At 35.7% G+C, this 16,158-nt stretch overlaps 1 protein-coding gene across 2 annotated transcripts in view; it reads left to right on the forward strand.

The window, feature by feature from the left end:
- adam9a (ADAM metallopeptidase domain 9a) overlaps nt 1-16,158 on the forward strand; it is a 76,432-nt gene that overhangs the window by 25,208 nt on the left and 35,066 nt on the right. The gene's annotated exons all lie outside the window — the stretch shown is intronic.

Consider the following 16,158-nt stretch of genomic DNA (forward strand, 5'->3'; position numbering starts at 1 on the left):
ATCATCATGTGGTATTGTCTGCTGTTGTAAATGTTGATGCGATTTCCTCAGAGCCGTGACTAAACACACACACAGCATCTGATGCCAAGAGCAGTGGAGTAGTTCTGGGAAGAGATGCATTACTCACACTGACTGGAATTCAGTTTTACACCACTGTAAGAAGTGATAGAGGCACAAAACATATAAAAAGAATGCAGCAGAATGTATATGCACTGAAAGAATTTGGTGTATAAACAATTTTCGCTCAGAAATTGCTTGTAAATTTCACAAACAATTACAAAGAAATGGCAAGGAACATTATGAATTCTTGTAAAACATACTCCAATAGTCTTTGTTTTATTTACAACTTAAAAAAATTACAGTATGGAAAAAGTGAAAGGAGAGTGGGAAGTGCATTCCCAATGAAGTTCTTTATCATTGTGTTCACAGATGAATGTCTTCTTAGAGATGTAATATGAGTCACTGGCCCTGACCTGAATGAAGTCACTCAGTGTTTGCTACGTGCAATTGAGATTTGTCATGCTTTCTTTAACTGCTCTGACTTACTGTCTCAGTTCACCTACACTAAAAACAATTATGCAAAAGGAGTTTGATTTACTTTAAAAAGCTAAGAAACAATTTTCACTCACAAATTGGTAGTAAATTTAACAGCATATCTACACAAAATTATTTGGTTTAATTTAAAATTCGATTTTTTTTTAAATAACTTATAAAAATACTATGTTTTTAATGTTAATACATATCTTATTTCAATTCATGAATGTTTATTTTAGGTATTTTTTTAACATTACTACAATTCATTTATGAAGTTAGATATGGTAACATTGCAATCACACATACAGTGCTGGAAAGCTAATTAGTATTTTATAGGTTGTACAGTGAGTATAAACTCAAATTACCTTGAACAATCTGCTTCATTCAAATAATGAGTCTTCAATCTGTTGACATAAACTGATGTCCAGCTCTTCCTACCAAAACATAGCATTATTCACACACGCTATGAATGAATAATTCATTACACTGAATCAAGCACTCTTTTAGTATATAAAGGAGGATATATATGTATATATAAAGAGGAACAAAGCAAAAAAGCATAGACTCAAACAAAGCTCACACAGTTCCTGGGCTCATATTTACATTAATGATCTAGTTTTCTAACAAATGCAATCTCAGGTGACTGCATTAGCTAAGCTAACTGGCTCGTTAGCATGTAAACGCAACTCTGTTAGTTATATGAATAGTTCATCTTGGTAACTTGCTAAAGCTAAGGTAGGCAATGTTTTTCATAAACACTTCTTGGTATATTGGTTCAAAGTTTCTCCACATCCTGATAGCAATCAATAATTAAAGTGGTATAAATATCAAAACAAATATCCAGTTTATTCCTACGCCCCATGACACCTGTGTGAATTATAGGTGTAACTTCCGTTAAGCTGTAATAATCAGTGAGAGGCTCACTCTATGAACTCAATAATGTTTGTTTTTTTTAAACTGGGCACAATGAGATGACATTATTCTACCCACCCTTCAAACATCCAATATTAAATGACATTTAAAAGTGTAAAAGCATCAACAAGGTACTTTGAACAGACCATGAGTAACCCCCAAAGTGTGTTTCTTTACACAGCAATAACGGACAGGTTAAATATCACTTCACTGTTGTAATATATATTTGTATTATATAACATACATTGCCTTAATCAAACATTTTCATTAACTTGCTATTGCTAGCCTCTACGAAACTGCACACCTTAGGTAATCTAGGTAATTCCAGTTTGGTAATCCATGTGCATAAAACAGAACTAAGTTAGTAAATGTTATCCAAAATTGTGCTAACAGTGGAAAGTGCACAGGTAAACGGTACCAATAACTCAATTATAAGAAACCAGTAGTAACATGCAACATGCCTTGAGAAAGTTCTGCAGTTCGCTAAGTAAATGAATATTGTACCACTTACCATAGTTTAATCTCCTTCTTTTAGTGAAATCACAGAGGAAAAAACTTCTGTTGGGGCAAGACTGTCAGTGGTCTTTCTCTCTGCCCACCAATTCTAAAGTCAGGAGTCTGTGTAGTGTAAATTTTACTTACATTTTTCAGTTTTTGCATCAGGTTTCAAACTGTGGGACGCAACCCATTTGTGGGTCTCAGAGTCGGAAAAGGTGGGTCGCGAAAAGTCACTTGGCTGCAGCTAAATTTACGTTTCAGTGAATCACACACACACACACTCACACACTCTCTTTTGTTATTCCCTCGCGTGCGCTTTGGCTACCTAACAACACATAAGGAAAATATGTCTGTAAAAAGCATTTCACACAGAACGAGCATGAGAGCGTTTTCTTCGCTGAGCACCACAATGAATTAACCAACACTCGCAGTGCGGATAACATTTCATATTCCGCACCGGCGTGAGCGTGTTTCCAGTTTATGGACATATTTCATCTACTCTAATGCTCCAAATATAAACAATCGGTGTGTATGCGTACATATTCAATTCAAACGTGATGACATCATTATTATTTACAGAGCTAAACAAAACTTTATTGTCAAGGGTTTATAAAAAAAAAAAAAATTATTTACAAATATTTTGGTGGGTCTTGAGATAGATTATACTTGTCTAGGTGGGTCCTGGAATGGAAAAGTTTGTGAACCACTGGATTAGATGACAAAGCACATAGTAAATAATATTACTTTGGAATTTGCATTCAAATTTACTTGTGTATTTGAGCACAAATAATTATAAAGAAATGGCAAATAACACATTGAAAGAAACTTGTCATTTTGAAGTATAATTATTGATTAGTTCACCTGTGTCTATTTTCGTTCATTACCCTGTCATTGTGTATATATAGTCCTTTGTTTTTCACTGATTGTCCAGTCTTGTTGTCACACATCTCAACGGCACTACACATGTTTCCCACCTGCACACTATCAGCCATCACCTGATCACCTGCACGTCATCAATCACCATGGACACTAACTATCATCACAGCTGTCTGTCATTGTCTCGTTATCATCTGTGTATTTAGTTCTTGCTTGTCATCAGTTCAGTGTCCGGTATTGTTTGCTCGTTTGTTAGTACTTGTTTAATAAACCTTGGAATTATCTTCGTCTGCTGTGGATTTCAGCGTTACACTTGTTTTAACGTGCTTAGTTAAGTTGTGACATTTATGTTTGCCTTCCATGTTTCCTTTTGATAGTTGTTTTGTTTAAATAAAACAACACTTTCCTCAATGGTCCTTGAGGATGGTCATCAAGAAACATTCTGTGAGATTGTGGAGTGGGTAGTCCAAAATGTATCCTTCACAGTGGGTGAGGTAGAAGAGATTCTCCTCCCAGCCTCTTTTCATGGAGCCCCAGCCGGTGGCCATTCCCACCACAGATGCACACGCCCACCATGGACTCCATGGGACTTGTCACAGTACTTACATATTGTTCCCCTTTTGTTGGTGAAATTGCTTCTGTTGTTCTCCTCATTTGTTTGCCACTTTGGATAAAAGTGTGTGCTGAATGATTAGATGTGTAAATGTTAATCCCACCAGCAAAGCCCTTCCTCCTCCCTGGTCCTCTCCAGCTTGTTGGACTCCCTGGTTCCGTCCTTCCTCCGATGGTTCCGTGCATCATGGATTCACTTGTTCCACCCAGTTCCCTTGCTCTGCCTCCTCAACTGGTTCTGTCAAGTTCCCTGTCTCCACTTCTGGTTCTGTCCAGTTCCTTGGCTCTGCCTCTGGTTCCATCCAGTGCCCTCCATGGCTCCACCTCCTCCACAGATTTCACGCCTCCATCACTGGTTCCGGTTTCATCCAGTTCCCTAGCTTCGTCTTCTCCACTGGTTCCAGCCAGTTTCCTGGCTTTGCCTCCTCCTCTGGTTCCATCTAGTTCCCTGGCTCCACCTCATCCTCCTGATCCACTGTACCTCCTCAACTCTACAGCTATACGGTCTCCTGGTCACCCAGATCCACCGTGGTCTTTGAAGGGGTTGCCTCAGAAAGGTCTCCTCATCCGGCTCCTTTGAGGTCTCTTCCCCTGCTCGTTCTTCTTTGGACTATTCTTCTCAGGGGCACTGAACCTTCCTCCCACCACCTGATAGCCATCATCATCTCCTATTAGAAGGGTTGTCTGCGATTGTACTGTCATCATGGCTAGTTTTTATGTTTCTTCACACTGATTGTCCAGTCTTGTTTTAACGTGCTTTAGTTAAGCTGTTACATTTTGGTTTGCTTTTCGTGTTTCATTGTGAACATTATTTTATTTAAATAAACAGTTCTAATTGCATTTAGATCCTCTCCTCTCCCTTTTTGGAACTGTGGCGTGTACCGTCATAAAAGTCTCACTGCGTAAATGTTTTTTTGCACAATAGGTATAACACACACACATCATATAAAGGTAAGTGGCCCCAAAAAAGTATATATACATTTGAACCACACATAAAAATGTCTAAATGTCATGAAACCCACTGGTGTAAGAAATATTCTCAAACCTAACTTTTATTCACTCAACTGGTGTGATTTTTAGTGGATGTACAGTATGAACTCAAATCAGCTCAAGTTCAGCAGAATAACCACAGGTGTAGTTCATCACATTAACTACACGAGCCACTAACGATTCACACCCATAAACACTTTTTGTTAGGGATGGTTAAGGATTTAACTGTATTACTATTCTTACCAATACTGATTTAATGGTATAAGAATCTGTCACTTTTATTATATATTTATAATAAACTTTATAATAAAAATGTTTAATATACTTATAATAATATATTAATTATATATATAATTATATAAGAATTATATATATAATATATATATATATATATACACAGTGCCCTCCACAATTAATGGCACCCCTGGTAAATATGATCAAAACTGGCTGTAAAAAATAAATCTGCATTGTTTATCCTTTTGATCTTTCATTCAAAAAATTTGCAAAATTCTAACCTTTCATTTAAGTAAATGAATTGAATGTGGGGGGGGAAATCACATTATGAAATAAATGTTTTTCTCCAAAACACATTGGCCACAATTATTGGCACCCTTTTATTAAATACTTTTTTCAATCTCCTTTTGACAAGATAACAGCTCTGAGTCTTCTCCTATAATGCCTGATGAGTTTGGAGAACACCTGACAAGAGATCAGAGACCATTCCTCCATACAGAATCTCTCCAGATCCTTCAGATTCCCAGATCCATGTTTGTGCTTCTTCTCTTCAGTTCAGCCCACTCATCAGGTCAGGGGACTGGGACGGTCATGGCAGAAGCTTCATTTTGTGCTCCGCAAAAAAAAATTGTGTTGATTTTGATATTTGTTTTGGATCGTTGTCCTGATGGAAGATCCAACCACGGCCCATTATAAGATTTCTAGCAGAAGGCGTCAGGTTTTGATTTTTTATCTGTTGGTATTTGATAGAATCCACGATGCCATGTATCTGAATAAGAAGTCCAGGACCTCCAGCAGAAAAATATGCCCACAACATTAAAGATCCAATGGTATATTAAATTGTACACATACTTGGTACTTTTTATCCTTGTGTGCACCAAACCCATCTAGCGTGTTTGCTGCCAAAAAGCTATTTTTTTAGTCTCATCTGACCACAGAACCCTGTGCCATTTGAAGTTCCAGTCATGTCTGACAATTAAATTTGCTGGAGTTTGTTTTTGGATGAGCGAGGAGGATTTTTCTTGAAACCCTCTCAAACAACATGTGGGGATGTAGGGTTTTTTTTTTAGTTTTTTTTTGGCTTTCTGACCCCAAGACTCAACTAATCTCTGCAATTCTCCATCTGTGATCCTTGAAGAGTCTTTGGCCACTCAAACTTTCATCCTCGCCGTGCATTAAGACAGTATAGACACACGTCCTCTTCCTGGCAGATTCGTAACATCTTTAGTTGATTGGAGCTTCTTAATTATTGTCAAAATGGGGATTTTCAATTCTTTAGCTATTTTCTTACAGCCACTTTCTATTTTGTGATGGTCAACAATCTTTTGCTGCGCATCAGAACTATATTCTGTGGTTTTACTCATTGTGATGGATGATTAAGGGGATTTGGCCTTTGTGTTTCCTCATATTTAAACTCCTGTGAAACACGAAGTCATAGCTGGACAGTTTCATGTTCCTAGTCACCCTGGTGTACTAAAAAAGGTAAATATTAATGGGAATATACTTCAGAGATATTTTACTCGTAAAAAATTCTAGGGGTGCCAATAATTGTGGCCAACGTGTTTTGGAGAAAAACATTTTATTTCATAATGTGATTTCTCCCCACTTTCAATTCTTTTACTTCAATGAAAGGTTAGAATTTTGCACATTTTTTTAATGAAAGATCAAAAGGATAAACGATGCAGATTTATTTTTTACAGCCAGTTTTGATCATATTTACCAGGGGTGCCATTAATTGTGGAGGGCACTGTACATATATACACTCACCTAAAGGATTATTAGGAACACCATACTAATACTGTGTTTGACCCCCTTTCGCCTTTAGAACTGCCTTAATTCTATGTGGCATTGATTCAACAAGGTGCTGAAAGCATTCTTTAGAAATGCTGGCCCATATTGATAGGATAGCATCTTGCAGTTGATGGAGATTTGTGGGATGCACATCCAGGGCACGAAGCTCCCGTTCCACCACATCCCAAAGATGCTCTATTGGGTTGAGATCTGGTGACTGTGGGGGCCATTTTAGTACAGTGAACTCATTGTCATGTTCAAGAAACCAATTTGAAATGATTCAAGCTTTGTGACATGGTGCATTATCCTGCTGGAAGTAGCCATCAGAGGATGGGTACATGGTGGTCATAAAGGGATGGACATGGTCAGAAACAATGCTCAGGTAGGCCGTGGCATTTAAACGATGCCTAATTGGCACTAAGGGGCCTAAAGTGTGCCAAGAAAACATCCCCCACACCATTACACCACCACCACCAGCCTGCACAGTGGTAACAAGGCATGATGGATCCATGTTCTCATTCTGTTTACGCCAAATTCTGACTCTACCATCTGAATGTCTCAACAGAAATCGAGACTCATCAGACCAGGCAACATTTTTCCTGTCTTCAACTGTCCAATTTTGGTGAGCTCGTGCAAATTGTAGCCTCTTTTTCCTATTTGTAGTGGAGATGAGTGGTACCCGGTGGGGTCTTCTGCTGTTGTAGCCCATCCGCCTCAAGGTTGTGCGTGTTGTGGCTTCACAAATGCTTTGCTGCATACCTCGGTTGTAACGAGTGGTTATTTCAGTCAAAGTTGCTCTTCTATCAGCTTGAATCAGTCGGCCCATTCTCCTCTGACCTCTAGCATCAACAAGGCATTTTCGCCCACAGGACTGCCACCCTAGAAATGGTTGTGCGTGAAAATCCCAGTAACTGAGCAGATTGTGAAATACTCAGACCGGCCCGTCTGGCACCAACAACCATGCCACGCTCAAAATTGCTTAAATCACCTTTCTTTCCAATTCTGACATGCAGTTTGGAGTTCAGGAGATTGTCTTGACCAGGACCACACCCCTAAATGCATTGAAGCAACTGCCATGTGATTGGTTGATTAGATAATTGCATTTAGAAATTGAACAGGTGTTCCTAATAATCCTTTAGGTGAGTGTATATATATAACAATGCTTTATTTTCTAAAATGTAAAATAAAATAAACAATTATCTATAAAAGAAACTGCGTGTACAATGTGTGTACAAATCACTGTTATACAAACAAAACAAATGAATGTAAAACAATTGAAATAATATTTTCGTGCAAAAAAAACAATGGTATAGATTTATACCTTTTATACATTTGACACCACATAGGTGATTTGTGAATGCATTTCCTAATTATAGGAATTATATCCTATTTTATCTCAAGTGTCTCTAGTTTTTGGATGTTAAAACATTTTCTCAGTTTAATTTTCAGAGATGACTAAGCAAGTGATTTCCCTGTGAGCAGTGTAAATGTTGGTCATTTTTCTAGCTCCATATCACAAGAAGTGAGTTGAACAAACTTTAACTTCAGGAGTTATCAAGATAACAAAACCAAACAATTCTAACCAGATAGCAAATCCAGAGTTTCTGATTAACTCTATCTTGCTATAAATGTCAATAATTTCAACTTCGGGAATGACTCATGGAATGGAAATTTAATGAATTAACTCCCACTTTTGGCCATTGCTTGAAATGTTTATTCAAAATGTTTATTCAAAAAGTGAATAAAGTATAAAAAAGAGTGCTCCCTTTATTTTTACTGAAGCTGTCAATCAATTCAGTTCAGTTCACTTGAGTTCTGGGCTCTTGCAAAAACTCCTGTTAAAAAAACAAACAAAAAAACTTGATCTACACTGGAAAATAAATCTCTTACAGTTTTTCACAATCGTTTTGGCTCAATTTTCGAATGAGATTTTTTTTTTTTTCTCTCAAAACAATAAGTTTAGATCTCTGAACAGTTAGTATGTGGTTTTTTGAATCTCTAATTGATTTAAGCAAATTGCATGTGTTTTAGCACGTGTACAATAAAGTACAATCTACAATTTGCACAATAACTAATTGCACGACTTGTTGATCAAAACTGATGAGTTGGATTCTCAGTGAAATTGTCAAACTCTTCACAACTTCTAAACATTTCATCGTGAGCCATCACATGCTCCATTCAGCTATCAAAATGTCATACATGCATGTATGTTTCAATAAATACCTATGACATGAATGTTTGTAATGTCTGCTAAATTGGCAAATGGCCTACCATTGTAATGAAATAGGAATCACAGTCTTACCAATCAACCAATCAAGTTTGGAAGCATACAGTAGGTTATATGGAGTTTGCCCAGCACAATCATACAATTTTTAAACTTGGAGGAACGTCACAACCCTAAACAGAACGGCAGTTTTTTTTTTTTTGTAGAAATGTGTTACAACAAATTCACAGACTGTGAAATTTCACAGTCTAGATTTTTAGTCTTAGTGTTTTTAGTCTAGATTTAAACTGACAGAGTGTGTCTGCTTCCCGAACAATGATAGGAAGACTGTTCCAAAGTTTAGGTGCTAAATAGGAAAAGGATCTATCGCCTACAGTTGATCTTGATAGGTATTATCAACTGGACGGAATTTTGAGATCGCAATTGGCCTAGACGTTAAGGACTATAATGTGTTAAGAGCTCGCTCAAGTACTGGGGAGCTAAACCATTTAATGCTTTGTGGGTAATCAGCAATATTTTAAAATTTATACGATGTGTAATAGGGAGCCAATGCAGTGTTGACAGAAGCCTATAAAATGAAGTTTACTGATTTTATTTTTATAAACAATCCCTCATAAGCAATCCCCCTGTTACAAAATGCATTTGGTACAATCAAATGTCATGTCTCTGGATGTATCAGTGTAGTTAAATATTTATTTATTTATTTATTTATTTATTTATTTATATAAGCTTAAGCAAAAGTCTGTATTTAATCAGACTTTATTTCATCAATATTCCCTGTTGGATTTCAGATTTAGTCGAGGAACATGACAATTTGTAATTCAATTCCATATTAAACTGATTTTTAAGAGGAATAAATCTTATTTAACCCATTTGGGATTTGCTTAAAACTTTTTTGGAAATATTCTGAAATGCCTTGTAGTTCGATCTTTAGTGAAATGCTGATCTGAGACTGTAGTGATATGAAAGTCTGATAACACTTCCTTGTTACAGAACAGGAAACAGCTGCATATTATTGCCTTGTCATACACTTGTCATACAGCTTTCCTCCCAATGTGGACATCATGTGCATCAAAAAAGTTGGTGTAAGCAGTGTCAAGTAAAAAAAAAAAAAAAAAAAAAAAAAAATTAATTTGCATTTAAGTGAGGTGCGTTTATACCCTACAAACTGAATTTCATAAATACTGACTGTTCTAATAAAAAAAACAATAGTCCCTTAAACTCACACCAGTGTTTGAGGCATTGTTGCTGCAAATATCATGCTGTTTGTCATGTTGAAACAAACATTTTTTTTTTTTGCACCACAAAGACACAATGTTTAAACTTTCCAGAGAAAATAACCAATTATAGGATTTTCTGTTTAACAAACAAGGCATAAGAAAAAGTGTTTAAACATTAACATTAAAAAAATTAACACATAACTTAAAGCAGGAAGAGAATAAAGCAGTTTAAATGTGATAGTGCCTTTTTCTCTCATATCTTGATATTGTGAATAATTGTGAACAACCAATTCATGTACAGTGGTCACCTATATCTGTTTTCCATTCTAGCTGATAGACATTATGTTTTTAAAAGACTGAGACCGATTTCTAGAATTCAGTTTATGAGGAAATAGCGTGAGAGTAAATTTGTGAGGTTATTTTGAAGAATTTCGTGGCTGGGGACCCTTGTGTTTTTTTTGTTTTTTTTTATTATTATGGAAAAAAATATACTTTTAAAAGAATATACCTGCCTGTTAGCCTTCACCCCGCTTTTGAAAAAATCCCAAGAAATGGCATACCCAAACTAAAACAGATACAGTTCATGAACCCTTTAAAAGCATAAGTATGGTCTCAAAAGCAGTCACATGGCAGTTTATTGTAAAGTCATAATTAATTATTGTCATAATGAAAATAATGCTTAAAAATTTAGTAGTTATTAGAAATGTATTTTTATGAAATATCTTTATGAAAATAAAATTGAAGTTGGCATTGTTTTAGTCTAGAATTGCACTGCAGCTAAAGCCACATGTCTGACCATGTTATATTTCAAATCTGAAGATAAGTCTAAAACTCTGAATATTATTAAATGTTTTTAAGACCATGTCAGGGGATTTTATTTTTAGAAGACTCAAAAATGCTAACAGATGTTTATTGTAATTTTCTAAGCATTAATTCAGTCTATTGTCTTTATTGTTTTGTGATGCAAACTGCCCAATCATATATGATCTATGATTATGGAAATACCATACCGAAATGCCAACATGGCTTGATTAACATAGAAGTACAGAAGTACCGTACAGAAGTTTTTTTTTTTTCTGAATAGGAGTGGCTGATGGTCATAATTCATATTAAAGGTATTGGCTTCTTTTTATTTAATTTTCCTGACACAAATTAAGACATAACTGCCACTATAAGATTTGCAGAATAAAATAGAGGTCAAATACTGAAGCTTGAGAACTTTTAAATTATGTATAGTTTGTCGAGTTAATTACATTCGTTTACATTAAAACTTTGAATTAATATAAACAAAGAATGATTCAATGCGCCGTGGTCCTCGTGAAGCTTAAAGGTATAGCGGAGGATTTTCTTTTTCCTGGTGGATCATCAAGACTATTGGTCCTCCTAAGTGTCAATCATTCTGGTGATATGTTTACGTAAGGCCGTCGTACGTGCTCGTGCACACGATTCACACGATGGCGTGCGCTCAAAACACAGGTTAGGCTTCCACTGATGCCTCAGTCGCGAAGTTTCTACTTGACAGGTAAAGTTTGGCATGCTATTTGGAGAAATCCATTTAAAATCGCTGCTAGTAAAAGTTAATGTAAGCTATGATTAGCTCGTGCATGCTCTCTCGTGCACACGTTTAATAGGCATTCCCTCTCGGGAGCAGGTAGAGTGTTGTGCATGTGCATTTTTTCAAAAAGTGGAGAGGGCGGTTCTTTTCTAAAATTCGGGAAAATCCTCTGCAATACCTTTAAGAGGTAACATATGAAGGTAAAATTATGCCATAAAGTATTGCATGCGCAGGGTAAGATTTGTGAAAGTGTACATAAGTTTGCAAGCGTAAATTAAATTTGCATGCGCAAGAGAAGATTTGTAAAGGTGTAAATCGCCTTTCAAGTGTAAGAAAAAAATATTTGCAGCATTTCACTGTTACTCGTAAGTGTAATTCATGTATTGTGAAGCTGCAGCTTCATGCTAACGCAAAATAAATATGATCTGTATTCCTCTGACTTCCATTTTTCCGCGCTTACACTTTTGGCACGGTTTTTACGCTCAAATACGGCCAAAAGTATTGCAGGCCCGTGAACAGCAATTTGCGACCGAAAACAACAGAGTTAGGAACTGCAAAACAGATTCACTGCATAAAATCAAACTTTGTGTAAAAAATAAACTGTTGCAAATGTCTAAATGTGTGCATAGGGCAACAAAGTTCCCGAAATAACCCGATTTGTACAGTTACGTCTTTCTTTTACCTGCGCTTCCAGTTTTGGCATGATTCTCTCACTCACTGAGTTTTGCAAGCGCGAAGAGGAGGGCGGGACCACCTTCATCATTTAGCCAATCAGATGAGCTTCTCGCTGACTCTAGGTTTACTCTTATCTGATTGGTTCAATAAACACGCCAGTCACCAGAACACATCTTTATCTTCATTTGGCTCAGAAACCTTCTGGTTGCCGAAATGGTACTTTTAATGCACACATACATGTTAAATAAATAGATAAACAAATAAATAAACAAATAAGTCATGATTGCTTAATAAGCTGTGCACCATTAGGATGACTATATGAGTCCATAATGAATTTCGAGCTGGTGTGTTAAGAAATTTTTTTTTTTATCTGAACTACTGCATGCATAATTTCACCTGTCTACTGATGGGGAGGATTCCACTATTATTATGTTACAATTATATTTTTTTCGTGTATTTAAGAGCATCTCTAAATTATGCACCATTTATCACCTGCAATGCCATCGTGTAACCACTAGATGGCTGTATAGCCCTATATATGAACATATCAAGATGCTGTATATTCCCTGGTTGCTGGGTTTTTATTCAGACATAATTAGTTACTTTTTGTCAAAGTTGAGTTTGTTGATTTAGTATCAGTTTTTCATTACAGTCAAATCTGGACACAGAGAAAGCATTTTGTTATTTATACTAGCTACATATAATAGCTTGATCAGTCACACGAAAGTAATCACTAAGTCAGAATCAATATTGACAGTGCTACCAAGACAATATTTCAAAATATGTAATTGAGTGTTAAATGCCACGAACAGAGACATGATGTGAAAAACACTGCATCAGAATTGTATTATTACATAAAGAATGGGTATTAAATGTTTTGATTGTAAAGTTTAACATCTGCTCAGTGGTGTAACAGATTAGCCTATATAATATATCACATTTCAATCCAGTAACGTTAACACCAGCTTGAAATTCAGTATGAATGTTAGTCAGCTTTAATCAGCCTAATGATGCACAGGTTATTAAGCAATCATGACTTATTTATTTATTTATTTATTTATTTATTTATTTATTTATTTATCTATTTATCTATTTATTTAACATGTATGTGTGCATTAAAAGTACCATTTCGGCAACCAGAAGGTTTCTGAGCCAAATGAAGATAAAGATGTGTTCTGGTGACTGGCGTGTTTATTGAACCAATCAGATAAGAGTAAACCTAGAGTCAGCGAGAAGCTCATCTGATTGGCTAAATGATGAAGGTGGTCCCGCCCTCCTCTTCGCGCTTGCAAAACTCAGTGAGTGAGAGAATCGTGCCAAAACTGGAAGCGCAGGTAAAAGAAAGACGTAACTGTACAAATCGGGTTATTTCGGTAACTTTGTTGCCCTATGCACACATTTAGACATTTGCAACAGTTTATTTTTTTACACAAAGTTTGATTTTATGCAGTGAATCTGTTTTGCAGTTCCTAACTCTGTTGTTTTCGGTCGCAAATTGCTGTTCACGGGCCTGCAATACTTTTGGCCGTATTTGAGCGTAAAAACCGTGCCAAAAGTGTAAGCGCGGAAAAATGGAAGTCAGAGGAATACAGATCATATTTATTTTGCGTTAGCATGAAGCTGCAGCTTCACAATACATGAATTACACTTACGAGTAACAGTGAAATGCTGCAAATATTTTTTTCTTACACTTGAAAGGCGATTTACACCTTTACAAATCTTCTCTTGCGCATGCAAATTTAATTTACGCTTGCAAACTTATGTACACTTTCACAAATCTTACCCTGCGCATGCAATACTTTATGGCATAATTTTACCTTCATAGTAACAAACTAAATGTAATTTAATGTAAAAGTGAATTGCAATTCATTTAAAATGTATAGTTTAAATTGATATGAAATGCAATTAGCTCAACTTTAGAGTGTTTTTTGACCCACTTAAATAGGACATATTTATATGTAATTTCTTAAATACTTCTATTGTCTTTGAAATATGGTTTAAGTGTACTACTGATTATACTGACAAACAATTATGGTAAACTGAAATACACTGTGATATAATGTCATTTCTTTTGAAACTTGTCTTTTAAATATATTTGTAATTACACATTTGTAATGATTAAGTTGCAATTAAATGTAATATTGAATAATACACTACAGTTAAAATTATAATCAAGTTGAAATAGTTTGAAGCAAAATAATGAAATAGGCATCATCTCAGCTTTGCAGGCAACTTTACTGAACAAGGGTTTGATGATAAACAAAATCACGTTGAAAGCATAACAAAACAGCTGTAGAGCTGATGATACAGACTGACGCTCTGGCTCCACCCCCTTCCTGCTCACACGCGCCACTGCTCATGGGTAATGTAGTTTGTTTGAATATATTGTAAAGGTTAACAACAAAACAATCATAAACATTAAATCAATTATAATCATTTAACCTTAGTTATAATTATTCAACGTCAATCAACTGCAAATTATAAATTGCAACACAAGTACTTTACATGTGCTTTAGTCAACACCAAAATAAGGGAATTTTAAAGATTATAAAAAAATATGTGAAATGTACATTTAACTTCACATTATGACTTTTTAAAAGTATACTTAAGTGTGTTAAATTTAGGGTCCTATTTTAACGATGTAAGTGCATGGTCTAAAGTGCACTTAGGGCGTGTCCGAATCTTTTGCTAGTTTAACGACGCGAAAAATGGTCGGCGCGCCCAGCGTTTACTGTTTAACTCTAATCACTATCATGACTATTAACTCTAAGCACTATCACAATGCCTAGAAACCAACTACAGTTACAAATCACGACTACAGACACTGTGTGCCTCCAGCTATTCCAAATGGCATGTTTAGAATTATCATTACCAATGTTTTATATTTCCAAAATAAAATGTGAGTGGTGGCATTCCTACACAACATTTTTTGGTACAAGTGTGTGGTGAATGGTTGTCAGGGTGTTGCTAAGTGGTTGCAAAGTTCTTCTGAGTGGTTTGGGGGATTTTATTATTTACAATTTTTTTTGTCTGTTGGATGCCAGTTGTTGTCAATGTTTTTTTAGTATTATTTATATAGTATTTGTCACATTCTCACACCACACGGACTCTTGTTTTCAGTCAGTACCGTTTTTCCTTAGTTTCTTGTCATGGACACTCATTAGTTTCAGCTGTGCACTAACCCATCATCTTATTATCCTCCCACTATTTAAGTTCAGTTCTGTGTGTGTGTCTTTGTCTGGTCTCGTCTATACTATGGTTGTGTTGGATCGCTTAAACTCTATGTTGGACTTAACCTGTGTGGATTATTAAAGATTACCTGTTTACTCATCTTCCTCTTCGTGTGTTTACACAACCTGTTTGTGACACCATTATATTATTTAATTTATAGCTTTTTTTGTTAGCTTTTTTATATATTTTAGTTTAAGTTTTAGTAATTTTAGTACTTTAATAAATTTTTTTTTATTTCAGTTAGTTGCCAAGGCAACATTTCCTATTTTAATTTAAGTTGAAATTAACGAATGGGAGAAAGAACACAATGTCCGTCTTGCGCAAAATTATATACAAAATAATGGAAAAGCAGCGCAGTGGAATACAAAAAAGGAAAGGGGGGTAGCAGCTTATTTGCATTTAAAGATACACACACACAATAGCGTGTTTTTGCTTCCACCCAAAAAGGAGCTTTTTGCGCATGGTATAATAAATGATCTTTGTTGGATTTTGAGCTGAAACTTCACAGAAACATTCTGGGGACATCTAAGGCTTATATTGCATCTTGTAAAAAGGGGCATTAGGTCCCAATAAAGCATAAGGATTTTAAAAGAACAATTTTTACTCACAAAAAAAGCTTGGCATAAAGTAACTAGAAAAATGTGTATTCATAATAAAAAATCCCATTGAGTTACAAGATTTAATTCATTTACATGACTTTGCAGGTCTAGCAGACTTTGCCACACTCATTTATCCAGGTTGTTCAAGAAGACCATGGAAACCCTGGCTCTTTAATGAAAAATAAACTGTTGTTGAGGGAGTGAATT

The sequence above is a fragment of the Scardinius erythrophthalmus genome (genome assembly GCF_964197995.2).
Source record: "Scardinius erythrophthalmus genome assembly, chromosome: 20".
Taxonomy (NCBI): Eukaryota; Metazoa; Chordata; class Actinopteri; order Cypriniformes; family Leuciscidae; genus Scardinius; species Scardinius erythrophthalmus.